At 49.6% G+C, this 14,700-nt stretch overlaps 1 long non-coding RNA gene across 1 annotated transcript; it reads left to right on the plus strand.

Moving 5' to 3' along the window:
- The first annotated feature begins 1,446 nt into the window (after window positions 1–1,446).
- On the plus strand, window positions 1,447–3,185 carry LOC144271413 (uncharacterized). The gene is made up of 2 exons (XR_013347344.1): window positions 1,447–1,817; window positions 2,508–3,185. It is a non-coding gene; the product is annotated as an uncharacterized LOC144271413 (long non-coding RNA).
- The last annotated feature ends 11,515 nt before the right edge of the window (window positions 3,186–14,700 follow it).

Genomic DNA, 14,700 nt, shown 5'->3' on the forward strand with positions numbered 1-14,700 from the left:
GGTGGGCCATTTCCAGCACAAATCCAGGTTTTCTCACCCCCCCCCACCCCCCTCCAAAAACCACACACACAAACTCACTCTCCTGCTGGTAATAGCTTATCCAAAGTGACCACTCTCCTCACAATGTGTATGAAAATCAAGGTGGGCCATTTCCAGCCCACCTTGATTTTCATACACATTGTGAGGAGAGTGGTCACTTTGGATAAGCTATTACCAACAGGAGACTGAGTTTGTGTGTGTGGTTTTTGGAGGGGGGTGGGGGAGGTGAGAAAACCTGGATTTGTGCTGGAAATGGCCCAACTTGATGATCACTTTAGATAAGCTATTACCAGCAGGAGAGTGGGGTGGGAGGAGGTATTGTTTCATGGTCTCTGTGTATATAATGTCTTCTGCAGTTTCCACAGTATGCATCCGATGAAGTGAGCTGTAGCTCACGAAAGCTCATGCTCAAATAAATTGGTTAGTCGCTAAGGTGCCACAAGTACTCCTTTTCTTTCTGCAGTTAGGGGCTCTCTCTGGCGGTAGGGCATGGGCTGTGAGCAGACCCGAAACACAGCAGGGGGCAGGAGCCCTCCCCTACCCCCTCTAACTGGCACCCCTGTGTGGACTAGGCAGGAGCCACATGTCTCCTAACCTGTGCATCCTGAGGATCCAGAGACCTCTCTCCAGATCCCAGAGCTTCCTCAGAGCTTCTAAGGAACCAGATGGCATCTGACCTCTCTCCCTCCACCCTCGCAGTCCAGAAGAAGCTGTTTGCAGACAAGTATCCTCTCCTGCCACACTCACATGTGGGAGACTAATGCAGTCACAGAGTCCAGTCTGAGTGTCATGCATTCCTCTGGGTGTTGAGAAGCAGGAGGTCTTGAGTCCTATTCACGGGCTGAGTAGACAACCTCTCTACTGCTCTATCTGATTCCCAGCCCACACGCAGCAGCTGAGGGCTAAGGAGGAGGTGATGGACTTACCCCAAAGGTGGGTGTGGGAAGAAGCAGAGTGAAGAGATGATCAGAGAACCATCCCATAGCATTCCTCCTAGAGTCACTCCAACAACCACCTGGCTCCTTCCTGGCATAGGCTGCAGCCCCTAGGTTCCATGAGGAATTTCTGAATTAACCCTCTAGAAAGCTGCCTCTGGCTCTTTACAAGCTCTCACACAGCCCTGTCAAGAGAGGTAAGGAATAAGGTCCTGCCTCCCCCAGCTGCTCAGGGGAATCCTCTCAGAGCAATCAGAGTAGGACTTTATGCCTCTCTACAAACTGATCACTTTACATGGTATGTCAAGAAGCTGCACACCCCTTGGCAGCTCTGTTTAGAGCAACATTAACTCCCACAGGGATTTCTGCTCTAAATACTCCAGCCCTGAGGGAAGCATTCTGTGGAAAACAGGTGTTTCCCTTGCTCCAATGCAAGATCTGCTGTTCTGATGCTTCAGAGTTGATATGGAAGGCTTGAGGGTTCCTGGAGAGCATGCTGCAACGCCAGCAATCCCATGCTGCCGCGGCCATGGGGACACGTTATCTTTCTCCCATGGCACCTTCCAATGGAGAGAAGAACATGACATGTGGGTTGGAGTCTCTCCCTGACTTACAGATAACCAGAGATGACCTATGCCTGCCAATAGTGGGGAGAGGAGGGCAGAGTGAGAGCAGCTGGCTTCAGCAGTGTTACTGAGCTTGCACAGTCTATGAGACCCAGAGGCAGAGGCTGACTCGGAGGCCAGAGATACATGCAGTCAGGAGCTCTTTTCTTCCCGGAGGAGCCTAGCCAGTCACAGCTGTTGGATCTTGGCGAATTGCAAACAGGAGAGGAGGCCCCTGGTAAGTGGATCTGATTTTGGGAATCGCTGAAGCGAGTTGTTGGGGGCAGGAGGGCTGCAGAAATCAGGCTTGTCCCCCGCCGCATGCCTAGTCTGAGTGGCGGAACAGGCTGTTGATTGACTCCCTCACTTCACGGGAATCTCCCTCAGAGATCTCCAGAAATCTCAGAAAACTCTCGTGGAGATACTGGGCAATCCACTGCAGCAGGTTCTTTGGCAGAGCTGCTTTGTTTCTTGCTCTGTTAATGGTAACTTTCCTGTGCCACTGTGCCATTACGGGGGTGGGGGAGGGACACCATTGCTGCACGCAGGCGAGTCGCATAGGGGCCAGGGCGGAAGCCGCAGGCTTGGAGAAGACCCTCCCTTGATTCCTCCCTGCTCACCCTCAGCAGCGAGATATCTTCCATAAGGATCATATCCTGTGGAAAATGTGGGGACAGGAATGATTATCAGGCCCCCCCCCTACAGTGCTGGCTCTCCCCAAGAGCCACGTGCCCAGTGTATAGCAGAGTCCAGGAAGAGTGATTTATTCTGTCCCTGTGGCTGATTTACTCTACCCCATGTGTGCTTGCATGGGGTCAGCCAGTTAGTGACAGGTGTGTGAATATTGGCTATTTGAAAGCACTGAAGCAGTGTAGTCTGTGTTCCAAACAATACTGCTTCTGTAAAATGTTGCGTTTAAACTTCACAGAGATGATCTTGGGAGCCCAGCCTCCCTCTTTGTTATCAGCAGCAGAACGGCTGCACAGAATTAGAAAGCTGCCAAGAAGAACTAAGGAGGACTTTCTGTTTGAGGTTATGATGCACTCTGCCACTGAGAAACAGGAATTGAAGGAGTGGTGGGACAGCGAGGGACCGAAAGGAGAACTCAACAAGCCAGAATGAAGCCACAGATCGGCTCTTAAAAGTTATGGAGTGCCAAGCAGACACGCTCCAGACAATACTAGCTCTTCAAACTGAGCAGCTCTGCGCCCGCCTTCCCCTGCAGCTGCTGTTGCAAAACTCTCCCATGCGCCCCTCAGATACTGCCAACACACTCTTATCAACCTCCCGGCTCCAGTCTCTACACACAGCATTCCACTCCTCCCTACTTACAGTCCAGCACTGAGGACACCCACTATCCACTGCACTCAAAACCCATCCCTCTGCAGTTTGGCTCTGCTGAAGTACAGTACCCACTGCATTGTACTCCAAAGGAGAAGATTGGATATAATCCCTGGACATACACAAAACTGTAGCCGTCCCAGGACCCCTTCTCTTCCTGGGACCTTCCCTTCCCCCATCCCCCTCCCTGCTGATGTATTTTTTCATTTGACTCTCTCCTTTGGATGTTGTCTTTTAATAAAAGAATTGTGTTGTTTGAAAGCAATCTTTATTCTATTAATTGAAAGCAAAAAGAGCCCTACAACGCAACATACAATTATGTCAAACCTCCTTATTGCATCATGTGCACCAGTCACCTCCTAGCATTACAAGCACTGCAAACCCAAGTATAGCAACAAATATTAGTGGCTTTCAGCTTCATATTGCTGCCTCAAGGCATCCCTGATCCTTATGGCCCTGGCTGTGCCCCTCTAATAGCTCTGGTCTCTGGCTGTTCAAACTCAGCCTCCAGGCGCTGAGCCTTTGTGGTCCAGCCCTGAGTGAAGCTTTCACCCTTCCCTTCACAAATATTATGGAGCTTACAGCACGCGGCTATAAGCATAGGAATATTGCCATTGGCCAGGTCCAGCTTCCCACAGAGACAGCACCAGCGGGCTTTTAAATGGCCAAAAGCACACTCAACCGTCATTCTGCACTTGCTCAGGCTGTTGTTGAACTGCTCCTTGCTGCTGTCAAGTTGCCCCGTGTATGGCTTCATAAGCCACGGCATTAAGGGGTAGACAGGGTCTCCCAGGATCACAATGGGCATTTTGACTTTCCATATGGTAATCTGGTCCGGGAAGAAAGTCCCCGCTTGCAGCTTCCTGAACAGTACAGTGTTCCAAAAGATGTGTGGGTCATGCATCTTTCTGGACCAGCCTGTGTTAATGTCTGTGCAACACCCACGGTGATCCACAAGCACCTGGAGAACCACTGAGAAATACCCCTTCTGATTAATGTACTTGGTGGCTAGGTGGTCTGGTGCCAGAATTGGAATATGCGTGCCATCGATCGCCCCTCCACATTTAGGGAAGCGCATTTGTGCAAAGCCATCCACAATGTCACGCATGTTGCCCAGAGTCACGGTCTTTTGGAGCTGGATGCAATTAATGGCCCCGAACACTTCCATCAACACAAGTCCAACCATCGACCTTCCCACTCCGAACTGGTTAGTGACCTATTGGTAGCAGTCTGGAGTAGCCAGCTTCCACAGTGCAATCGCCACGTGCTTCTCCAATGGCAGAGCAGCTCTCGTTCTTGTGTCCTTGCACTGCAGGACTGGGGCGAGCTTATCACACAGTCCCATGAATGTGACTTTCCTCATCCAAAAGTTCTGCAGCCACTGCTCGTCATCCCAGACATGCATCACGATGTGATCCCACCACTCAGTGCTTGTTTCCCAAGCCCAAAAGTGGCGTTCCACTTTGGTCAGCATCTCCGTGAATGACAGAAGCAATCTTGTGTCGCAGCTACTATGCGTGGCGAGATCAATGTCGCACTCCTCTTGCCTTTGTAGTTTAAAGGCAAGTAGTTTGTAGTTGCCACTTGTGATGTGTTAGTGAGAGCAAGCAGCATACTGGTCAGCAGTTCAGGATCCATTCCTGCAGCCCGAAGAGGCAGGGCAGGGCATGCAGTACACAAACCGTTGAAAGATGGCGTCAAATGCAGATGGAAGCACAGGGATTGCTGGGATGCAAAGCAATGCATCACGGGGCACTGGGACAGGACCCAGGATGTCCCGCAACTCCATCTACCTTCCCACAAGTCTTAGTGGCAGAAGAGGAAGAGGTGCTCTGTGGGATAGCTGCCCAGAGTGCACTGCTCTGAATAGAATCATAGAATCATAGAATCATAGAATATCAGGGTTGGAAGGGACCCCTGAAGGTCATCTAGTCCAACCCCCTGCTCGAAGCAGGACCAATTCCCAGTTAAATCATCCCAGCCAGGGCTTTGTCAAGCCTGACCTTAAAAACTTCCAAGGAAGGAGATTCCACCACCTCCCTAGGCAACGCATTCCAGTGTTTCACCACCCTCTTAGTGAAAAAGTTTTTCCTAATATCCAATCTAAACCTCCCCCACTGCAACTTGAGGCCATTACTCCTCGTTCTGTCATCTGCTACCATTGAGAACAGTCTAGAGCCATCCTCTTTGGAACCCCCTTTCAGGTAGTTGAAAGCAGCTATTAAATCCCCCCTCATTCTTCTCTTCTGCAGGCTAAACAATCCCAGCTCCCTCAGCCTCTCCTCATAAGTCATGTGTTCTAGACCCCTAATCATTTTTGTTGCCCTTCGCTGGACTCTCTCCAATTTATCCACATCCTTCTTGTAGTGTGGGGCCCAAAACTGGACACAGTACTCCAGATGAGGCCTCACCAATGTCGAATAGAGGGGGACGATCACGTCCCTCGATCTGCTCGCTATGCCCCTACTTATACATCCCAAAATGCCATTGGCCTTCTTGGCAACAAGGGCACACTGCTGACTCATATCCAGCTTCTCGTCCACTGTCACCCCTAGGTCCTTTTCCGCAGAACTGCTGCCTAGCCATTCGGTCCCTAGTCTGTAGCGGTGCATTGGATTCTTCCGTCCTAAGTGCAGGACCCTGCACTTATCCTTATTGAACCTCATCAGATTTCTTTTGGCCTGCAAATAGCGCTGCAAGTGTGAACATACTATTGCGCAGGCAGCTGACAGTGTGAACACACAACAGCGCTTTCCCTTCAGTGCTCTCTGAGTGGCGCTGTAATTGCCTGTGCTGTAACTTTGTCTGTGTAGACGTGCCCTGAGATCACTTCTGGGAAGACTCAGTTTAAGGGACTTGCCCCAGCACTCAGGTGTCCACCGCCCTTGGAGTGCAGACCCAAAGGATATTATGAAATCCACCTCTTCCCTCAATGTGGAGGAAGGTATGCACAGCCTCTCCCCACCACCCCGCAATTATGAATTGCACAAAAGGGGTTATATTATAAACAAGAAATAAGTTTATTAACTATGGGCTTGTCTACACTGGCAAGTTTTGTAGCCAAAAACATCAAAACAGCAGTAGCGTACACACTGCAATGGGACTTTTGTCGAAAAAAACACCCAGTTTTGGTGACAAAAAACTTCCACCCCTGTGAGGACTTTTGTCTTTTCCCCTCCCTTGATTGTTGACAGACAGTCAGTGTAAATACTGCACTTTTTTTTAATTTTATTTTATTGGCCTCCAGAAAGTGTCCCACAATTCCCTGCTGCTGCTCTGGTCAGCGATTTGAACTCCGCTGCTCTGCAGCCAAACCACCCCTCCCCCTTGCAAGCCCTGGGAATTTTAAATTTCATTTCCTGCTTGCTGGCTTCCCATGTGAGCTTCTCAGGTAAGCATGGCTGGCTATTGCACCAAATGCGCTCCCATTTGGACCACCGCTGAACTGTTGGATCTGATCAGTATATAGGGAGAGGAGTCTGTTCAGTCACAGCTGCGATTGACCCTGTCATAAATATAAAGGGAAGGGTAAACCCCTTTGAAATCCCTCCTGGCCAGGGGAAAGCTCCTCTCACCTGTAAAGGGTTAAGAAGCTAAAGGTAACCTCGCTGGCACCTGACCAAAATGACCAATGAGGAGACAAGATACTTTCAAACGCTGGGAGGAGGGAGAGAAACAAAGGGTCTGTGTCTGTCTGTAGTCGTCTTTGCCGGGGATAGACCAGGAATGGAGTCTTAGAACTTTTAGTAAGTAATCTAGCTAGGTATGTGTTAGATTATGATTTCTTTAAATGGCTGAGAAAAGAATTGTGCTGAATAGAATAACTATTTCTGTCTGTGTATCTTTTTTGTAACTTAAGGTTTTGCCTAGAGGGGTTCTCTATGTTTTTGAATCTAATTACCCTGTAAGATATCTACCATCCTGATTTTACAGGGGGGATTTCTTTATTTCTATTTACTTCTATTTTTTATTAAAAGTCTTCTTGTAAAAAACTGAATGCTTTTTCATTGTTCTCAGATCCAAGGGTTTGGGTCTGTGGTCACCTATGCAAATTGGTGAGACTTTTTATCCAACATTTCCCAGGAAAGGGGGGGTGCAAGTGTTGGGAGGATTGTGCATTGTTCTTAAGATCCAAGGGTCTGGGTCTGTAGTCACCTAGGCAAATTGGTGAGGCTTTTTACCAAACCTTGTCCAGGAAGTGGGGTGCAGGGTTTTGGGAAGTATTTTGGGGGGAAAGACGCGTCCAAACAGCTCTTCCCCAGTAACCAGTATTAGTTTGGTGGTGGTAGCGGCCAGTCCAAGGACAACGGGTGGAATATTTTGTACCTTGGGGAAGTTTTGACCTAAGCTGGTAAAGATAAGCTTAGGAGGTTTTTCATGCAGGTCCCCACATCTGTACCCTAGAGTTCAGAGTCGGGGAGGAACCTTGACAGACCCATAGGAATCGGGACACATATGGGCAAATTTCTCAAGGCTTGTGTGGAAAGGGCTATGATTAGGACATGCAGCAGTGCAGAGTGAAGATAAAGGAGCTGAGGCAGCCGTACCGTAAGGCGCGAGAGGCAAACCATCGCTCCAGTGGTGCACCTAAGACCTTCCGTTTCTATAAGGAGCTGAATGCTATCCTCAGTGGTGACCCCATCTCCATCACCAATAGTCCCCTGGATACTTTGGAGGCAGCAGAAAGAGAGGGTAAGCTGGAGGCTGAAATTCTGGATGAAGAAGTGGAGCTAGAAGAGGATGTAGAGCTCCCAGCGGGGTCGCCCGGTGGGGCAGGCAGCCAGGAACTTTTCTCCACTCCAGAAGTGCTCGGTGGGGAGCAGGAAGCAGATGAGACACTGGGTAAATTGCTGTGGCTTGTGTTAGGAATCAAAAAGTGGGAGGCAGGTAGTGTTTTATATGAGCTGGACATTGCCCTGTGTAGCTAATCTGCATGGCCAAGCAGGGTGTCGATGGACATCAAGACCTGCAGAGAATCCTCCAGAGAGAGGCTCTGGAAAGTTTCCTAGGGGTATTTGTTAATCCTCCGCCACAGATTCCAAGGGATTGCAGCCTTGTTAGTTCCCCCATTGTAGGAAACTGTACCATGCCATTTAGTAGTCACTGGAGCTGGGACCAAAGCAACACATAGCTGAGCTGCATATAGACCGGGGTGAAAGCCACAAGCATGCAGTAATTGTGCCCTGGTTTCCCTGCTCACCCGCAGCAGCGAGATGTCAGTCAGCAGGTTGGCTGCCTGTGAAAAAGTGTGTGATAATTTTAGAATGAGTTCCCTGCAGAGCTGCACTGCAAGCCGTGACCATTTTGTCCTTATGCACAACCGCCTTCCCCCCACTCCTGACACTCACCATGATTGGGGTGCTCGCGGAGCTGTGTGCCTGCCTAGAGTCAGTGAGAAAGTGATTGTTACTTTGCAAAAGGCCCTTGTTACTATAATGTTTCAATCGTTTGCTGGAATGTAACAACCCCTCTTCTGTGCATTGTCCACAGCAGCCAAGACCTTGAGGAACACACCACGCACCCCTGCCGACCAGCTTCGGCAGATAAGGAAGAAGCCGAGACGCAGCAAAAAAGACATGTTCCGGGAGGTGCTTCAGCACGATGAGGGGAGACCAGGGAACGTGAAGAGTGCTGGGAAGCCGATGCAGCATTTGCAAGCGACAGAGGGGATGATAAAAGTGATGGAGGATCAGACAGAGATGCTCAAGTCTTTGATACAGCTGCAGACTGAGCAGATCCGTGGTCGACCTCCACTGCACCACATGTACAATTCTTTGCCAACCCCACCCCCCTCTATGCCCAGACGATCCTTTTCCCTTCACAGCCCTCCTGAGTTTCCCCATCACTCCACCCCTGCTCACAGCTTGCACACTGATAGCTGGAGCTACACACAGTTGTGAGGTTTTACCCCTTTTAACAATAAATAAAGGCTACGGTATTTAATGGTACAGCATTTTTATTCTGTGTTCTACAAAAGTGTATATCAATCAATTCACTCTCGGGAACAGGCTTAAAGCATTTTGTTGCATAGAGTTTGGGCCCCAAAATTGTATATGGATGCATCAGGGAAGCAACTCCAAAGCAGACATGTGTTACTGCCCCTCATTGTCAATGTGGTTCCTCAAAGCCTCTCTGATGTTAATAGCAGCCCTCTGGGTCCTCTGACAGCCCTAGCATCTGGCTGTTCAAACTGTGCAGCCAAGCACTCTGTCTCAGTGCTTCACACCTGAGCAAACATTTCTCCCTTAGATTCACACAGATTATGCAAAGTGCAGCACGCAGCTATGACCACAGGAATTTTATATTTGGTAAGGTCTAGCCTGCCATTGAAAGCTTGCTGGAGGTGTCTCAAATGGCCAAAGGCACATTCAACTACCATGCGGCACCTGCTAAGCCTGTTGTTAAAATGCTCCTTGCTGCTGTCCAGGTGCCCTTTTTAAGGTTTAATGAGCCAGGTCTGTAAGGGGTAAGCCGGGTCTTCCAGGATTACCGTGGGCATTTCTACATCCCACACTGTGATCTTGTGGTCTGGAAAGAAAGTCCCCACCTGCAGCTTTCTGTACAGGCCACTGATCCTGAAGATGCCTGCATTGATGTCCATAAAATGCCCCCGGCGATCCACCTACAACGCCATGGAAAAATATCCCTTCCTACTGATGTATTCTGAGGCAAGGTGGTCAGGTGCTAAAATTGGAATGTGTGTGCCATCAATCGCCCCGCCACAGTAAGGGAAACCCTTCTCTGCAAAGCCATCCACTATTTCATGCACATTTCCCAGAGTCACGGTCCTCCACAGCAGGATGCGATTTATTGCCCTGCACACTTGGAGTAATACAGCCCCAACAGTGGACTTCCCCACTCCAAATTGATTTGCAACTGACTGGTATCAGTCTGGATTTGCCAGCTTCCATGACGAATTAATAAAGAATGCATGAATTTGAAACAGCAATGACTTTATTGCCTCTGCAAGTGGTGATTGAAGGGGGGCGGGGAGGGCGGTTGGCTTACAGGGAAGTAGAGTGAATCATGGGGGCAGGTTTTCATCAAGGAGAAACAAACAGAATGGTCACACTGTAGCCTGGTCAGCCATGAAACTAGTTTTCAAAGCTTCTTTGATGCTCAGCATGCCCTGCTGTGCTCTTCTAACCACCCAGGTGTCTGGCTGCGCGTAATCAGCAGCCAGGCAATTTGCCTCAACTTCCCATCCCACCATAAACGTCTCCCCCTTACTCTCACAGATATTGTGGAGCACACAGCAAGCAGTAATAACAATGGGAATATTGGTTTCGCTGAGGTCTGACCAAGTCAGTAAACTGCGCGAGCGTGCTTTTAAATGTCCAAATGAACATTGTACCACAATTCTACACTTGCTTAGCCTATAGTTGAACAGCTCCTTACTACCGTCCAGGATGTCTGTGTAAGGCTTCATGAGCCATGGCATTAAGGGGTAGGCTGGGTCCCCAAGGATAACTATGGGCATTTCAACATCACCAACAGTTATTTTCTGGTCTGGAAAGTAAGTCCCTTGCTGCAGCTGTTCATACAGACCAGAGTTCCTGAAGATGCGAGCATCATGTACCTTTCCTGGCCATCCCACGTTGATGTTGGTGAAATGTCGCTTGTGATTTGCCAGTGCTTGCAGCACCATTGAAAAGTACCCCTTTTGGTTTGTGTACTGGCTGCCTTGGTGATACGGTCCCAAGATAGGGATATGCGTTTTGTCTATCGCCCCACCACAGTTAGGGAGTCCCATTGCAGCAAAGCCATCCACTATGACTTGCACATTTCCCAGAGTCACTACCCTTGATAGCAGCAGCTCAGTGATCGCGCTGGCTACTTGGATCACAGCAGCCCCCACAGTAGATTTGCCCACTCCAAATTGATTCCCGACTGACTGGTAGCTGTCTGGAGTTGCAAGCTTCCAGAGGGCTATCGCCACTCGCTTGTGAACTGTGAGGGCTGCTCTCATCTTGGTATTCTTGGGCTTCAGGACAGGGAAAAGCAAGTCACAAAGTTCCATGAAAGTGCCCTTACTCATGCAAAAGTTTCTCAGCAACTGGGAATCATCCCAGACCCGCAACACTATGTGGTCCCACCAGTCTATGCTTGTTTCCCGGGCCCAGAATCAGCATTCCACAGCATGAGCCTGCCCCATTGCCACCAGGATGGCCAAATTGCTGGGGCCCATGCTTTAAGAGAAGTCTGTGTCCATGTCCTCATCACTCTTGTCACCGCTCTGCCATCGCCTCCTAGCCTGCTTTTGCAGGTTCTGGTTCTGCATATACTGCATGATAATGAGTGAGGTGTTTGCAATGCTCATAACTGCCACAGTGATCTGAGCAGGCTCCATGCTTGCCATGGTATGGCGTCTGCAGGAGAGCAGGAGAGCAGAGTTGCAGGGGAAGCGGTGGTTGGATGACCAGTTTTGCAGACCTACTGCACCGTCCGCTGCCAGGACACAACAGCTGAGTGGGCTGCACGCTTGCCATGGTATGGCGAGACAAGAGCAGCCGAGCAGAGTTGCAGTGGAAGCGGTCCTTCAAGACCACCAGGAGAGCAGGAGAGCAGAGTGGCAGCAGAAGCAGTGAATGATGATGGTCATATAGAGGACCTGCGAGGTGGATTCATAGCATCAAGAGAGCAGGAGAGCAGAGTTGCAGTGGAAGCGGTGGATGACGACAGTGGTTTGCAGACCTACTGCACCATCTGCTGAAAGCAGTATGGCGCCCGCATGGAAAAAAGGTGTGAAATGATTGTCTGCTGTTGCTTTCACAGAGGGAGGGGCGACTGACGACATGTACTCAAAACCACCCACGACAATGTTTTTGCCCCATCAGGCATTGGGAGCTCAACCCAGAATTCCAATGGGTGGTGGAGACTGCGGGAACTGTGGGATAGCTACTCACAGTGCAATGCTCTGAAAGTTGACGCTAGCCTCAGTACTGTGGATGTACTCCGCCGACTTAATGTGCTTAGTGGGGACACACACAATCGACTGTATAAAATCGCTTTCTAAAAAATCGACTTCTATAAATTTGACCTAATTTCACAGTATAGACATACCCTGGGAGACCACAAAGACTGTGCAAGGGAGGGTAGCTTCTCCTCACCTCCCTTGCTGGCTTATGATGAAAATGACTCAGTAGGCTGTGACTCTTGCCTCTAGAGAGAGAAGGGCTACGTGGAGGGTCACAGTGAGCCTCTAAGGCTAGTGAAATCCTCCAGGAAATGCGGGACCCATGGAGACAAGGACAGAGCTTTGTCACAATGGTCACAGTTCATGTCAATAACATCACACATGCCTTCTGTCTAAACAGATCAGTCTGTTCAGCATTTATTTTATTTCTCATCCCCTCAGTAAAGGTTCTTAGTTTAGGTATGTCTTTGGGGTTTTGGCAAGGAAAGGGTGTATGGGGACCTTGTACGTTAATGGCCTACCCCCTGTGGAGTTGCAGTTCCTCTCCAGTGTCAAGCCCATGAGAGGAATTCACACACACACCCGGGATTCCTTTCAGTTGCTCACCCCCATCACTCAGTGTTTGATACTTCGCTGTTTGGAGGGGTGTAGCAGAGTGGTCACCCGCTCTGGGCCTGAAAGGGTTACAGTCAGCTCTGGGAGAGGGCTGGGGCTGCGAGCCAAAAGCTAGGCTGATGGGGAAGGCAGCCACAGCTGGGTCCACACCCCAATCAGGCCACAACAGGCCCTATAAAAGGCTGTGAGCCAGGAGCTCAGGCAGTCTCTCTTTAGTAGTGGAGAGAGATGGGTTTGGCTGGGCTGCTTGGGAGTGCAGCAGGGTACCCAGAGTGGAGCAGGGCTGGGGAGCTCCAGGCTGGAAAATCCTCAGCCTGCAGGCCTTGCTGAAGGCCTAGAGCAGGTACTGGGGTTGCAGAGGGGTAGCCCAAAGTTAGGCAAAGGCAGCAGGTCCAAACCCTCTTTGCTGATGATGAGTGGGTTACAGACAACAGTCTGCCCCAGTGAGTGGGGCTAGATGGTGAGTGGCAGTAGCTGCTGAAACAAGGAGGGGATAGAGAGTTGGGGGTTTCCCAGGTAGGGGAGACCCAGAGTGTGGGGATACTGCCAGGGGGCAGAACACCAGGAAAAGGGGCACTGCAGTCTGGGAGGGACAGGGGGGCCAGCAAGAGGTGAGACACTGGCCACCAGGCGGTGCCCTGGAGCTGGTGAACAGCTAATTCCCGGACTCACCAGCAGGAAGTGCTGCAGGGGTGAGTCTTGCATCGCTACAAGGGGTTTACCTGCCTGAGATGTGTCGGTCTCCTCCCCTTCATCAGATGGTTCATTAGCATATTCACTGACACCAGAATGCTTGGAAGAAACCCTCCCTTACCTTAAAGGGACAGAGTTAGTTTTCACAAGTACAACAGGAAAAACATTTTGGAGCAGTGGGATATGGAATGGGGTACTCTTGGGGTACTCACAGAGATCAGCTGTATTGCTGCTCCCCTCAAGGAGGCCAGTTACACAATTCCTTCTTAAAAGCTGAGCCACAGGTGAGTTGCCTGGGAGTGAAGATGAAGATCCAGCAAATTTCTCCTGGGCAAACCCTTCCCTGTAATAAGTAGGGAGACACTCCTGAACTCCACCACATTCCTTCTTAACTTCTTTCTCTGGGACCCCTCTAAGGCACATGCCCCTGTGTTATTTAGAGTGGAATCTGCCCCCTGTTCAGCTGTGGGCTCACAGTTAACAGCCAGAACAGATCCTTCACTGGTAAGCTTTACACCCTCCTCTCTCTGAATTTGGTTTGCCTACAGTAACAGAGCCCATGGAATCCTTGACTACTGCAGCAGTCCCAGGATTCCACCCCCTTTCTCTAGGCTCTCTTTTAGGACACATTTTCCTATGCATTTTAAAGTGAGTTCTGTTTCTTGCTTAACTGCTACTTCCTGGCAGCCAGCAACCTGGACAGACTCCCTACCATCAGGCAAAACACTCCCATCCCCTGAGGGGATAGCCACCAGATAGGAACTGGTTTTACTCACCCCCACCTTTGGTAACCAACAGTGCTCCACTGCTGTAGAGGAATTAAAGATGCACTCTTCCATTTCCTCAGCAGTTTATATAGCTTTGCTCCTTCTCACTGTGGCTTCATCACAAGATTCCTCCTTGCTGCTGAAAGACCCCTGGACAGCCCTAGCCACATTCCAAAAAAAAAAAAAAAAAAGTCATTTCCCAGAAGAATTTATGTAGGATTCTGAGGGTCTGCTGCCACGGTCAACTCAGCTTGCAAATGCCCAGCTTCCCAGTGCAGTTTAGCCAAAGACACAAGGATTTTGTAACCCCCTACTAACAAAAGTTCTGCCATCTGTCCTGGCATTGTCTTTCTCCTGAACCAGGTCTCTCCTGACCACAGAAATTTCTGCACCAGTATCTCTCCATGCAGGGAGCTCCTTGTCATTTATTCTGACAGCCTTCATGTGCTTACTGCCTGGCTGTGCAGTGGCAATCTTTACAAAACCTTTGTGATAAGTGGCACCTTACTGTGGCGGGGCGATTGATGGCACACACATTCCAATTTTATCCCATAAACATTGTTTTACATCATCACTAGACATATTCAAGAACTGTTCCAGAACAACCAAATCACACATTCCTTCAAAGCTTGTAATACCTTTTCCCCTCACCCCTTTATCCAGTAAATCTCTCATTTGGTTCACATAAGCCACATTACTTAATCCAGCCCCTCTCTTAAGGCTTCTAAATTTTACTCTGTATGGTTCAGTTGTAATCTGAAACTGTTTTAAAACCAATTCCTTAAATT

This window comes from Eretmochelys imbricata, chromosome 10 (assembly GCF_965152235.1).
Source record: "Eretmochelys imbricata isolate rEreImb1 chromosome 10, rEreImb1.hap1, whole genome shotgun sequence".
In the NCBI taxonomy this organism is placed as follows: domain Eukaryota; kingdom Metazoa; phylum Chordata; order Testudines; family Cheloniidae; genus Eretmochelys; species Eretmochelys imbricata.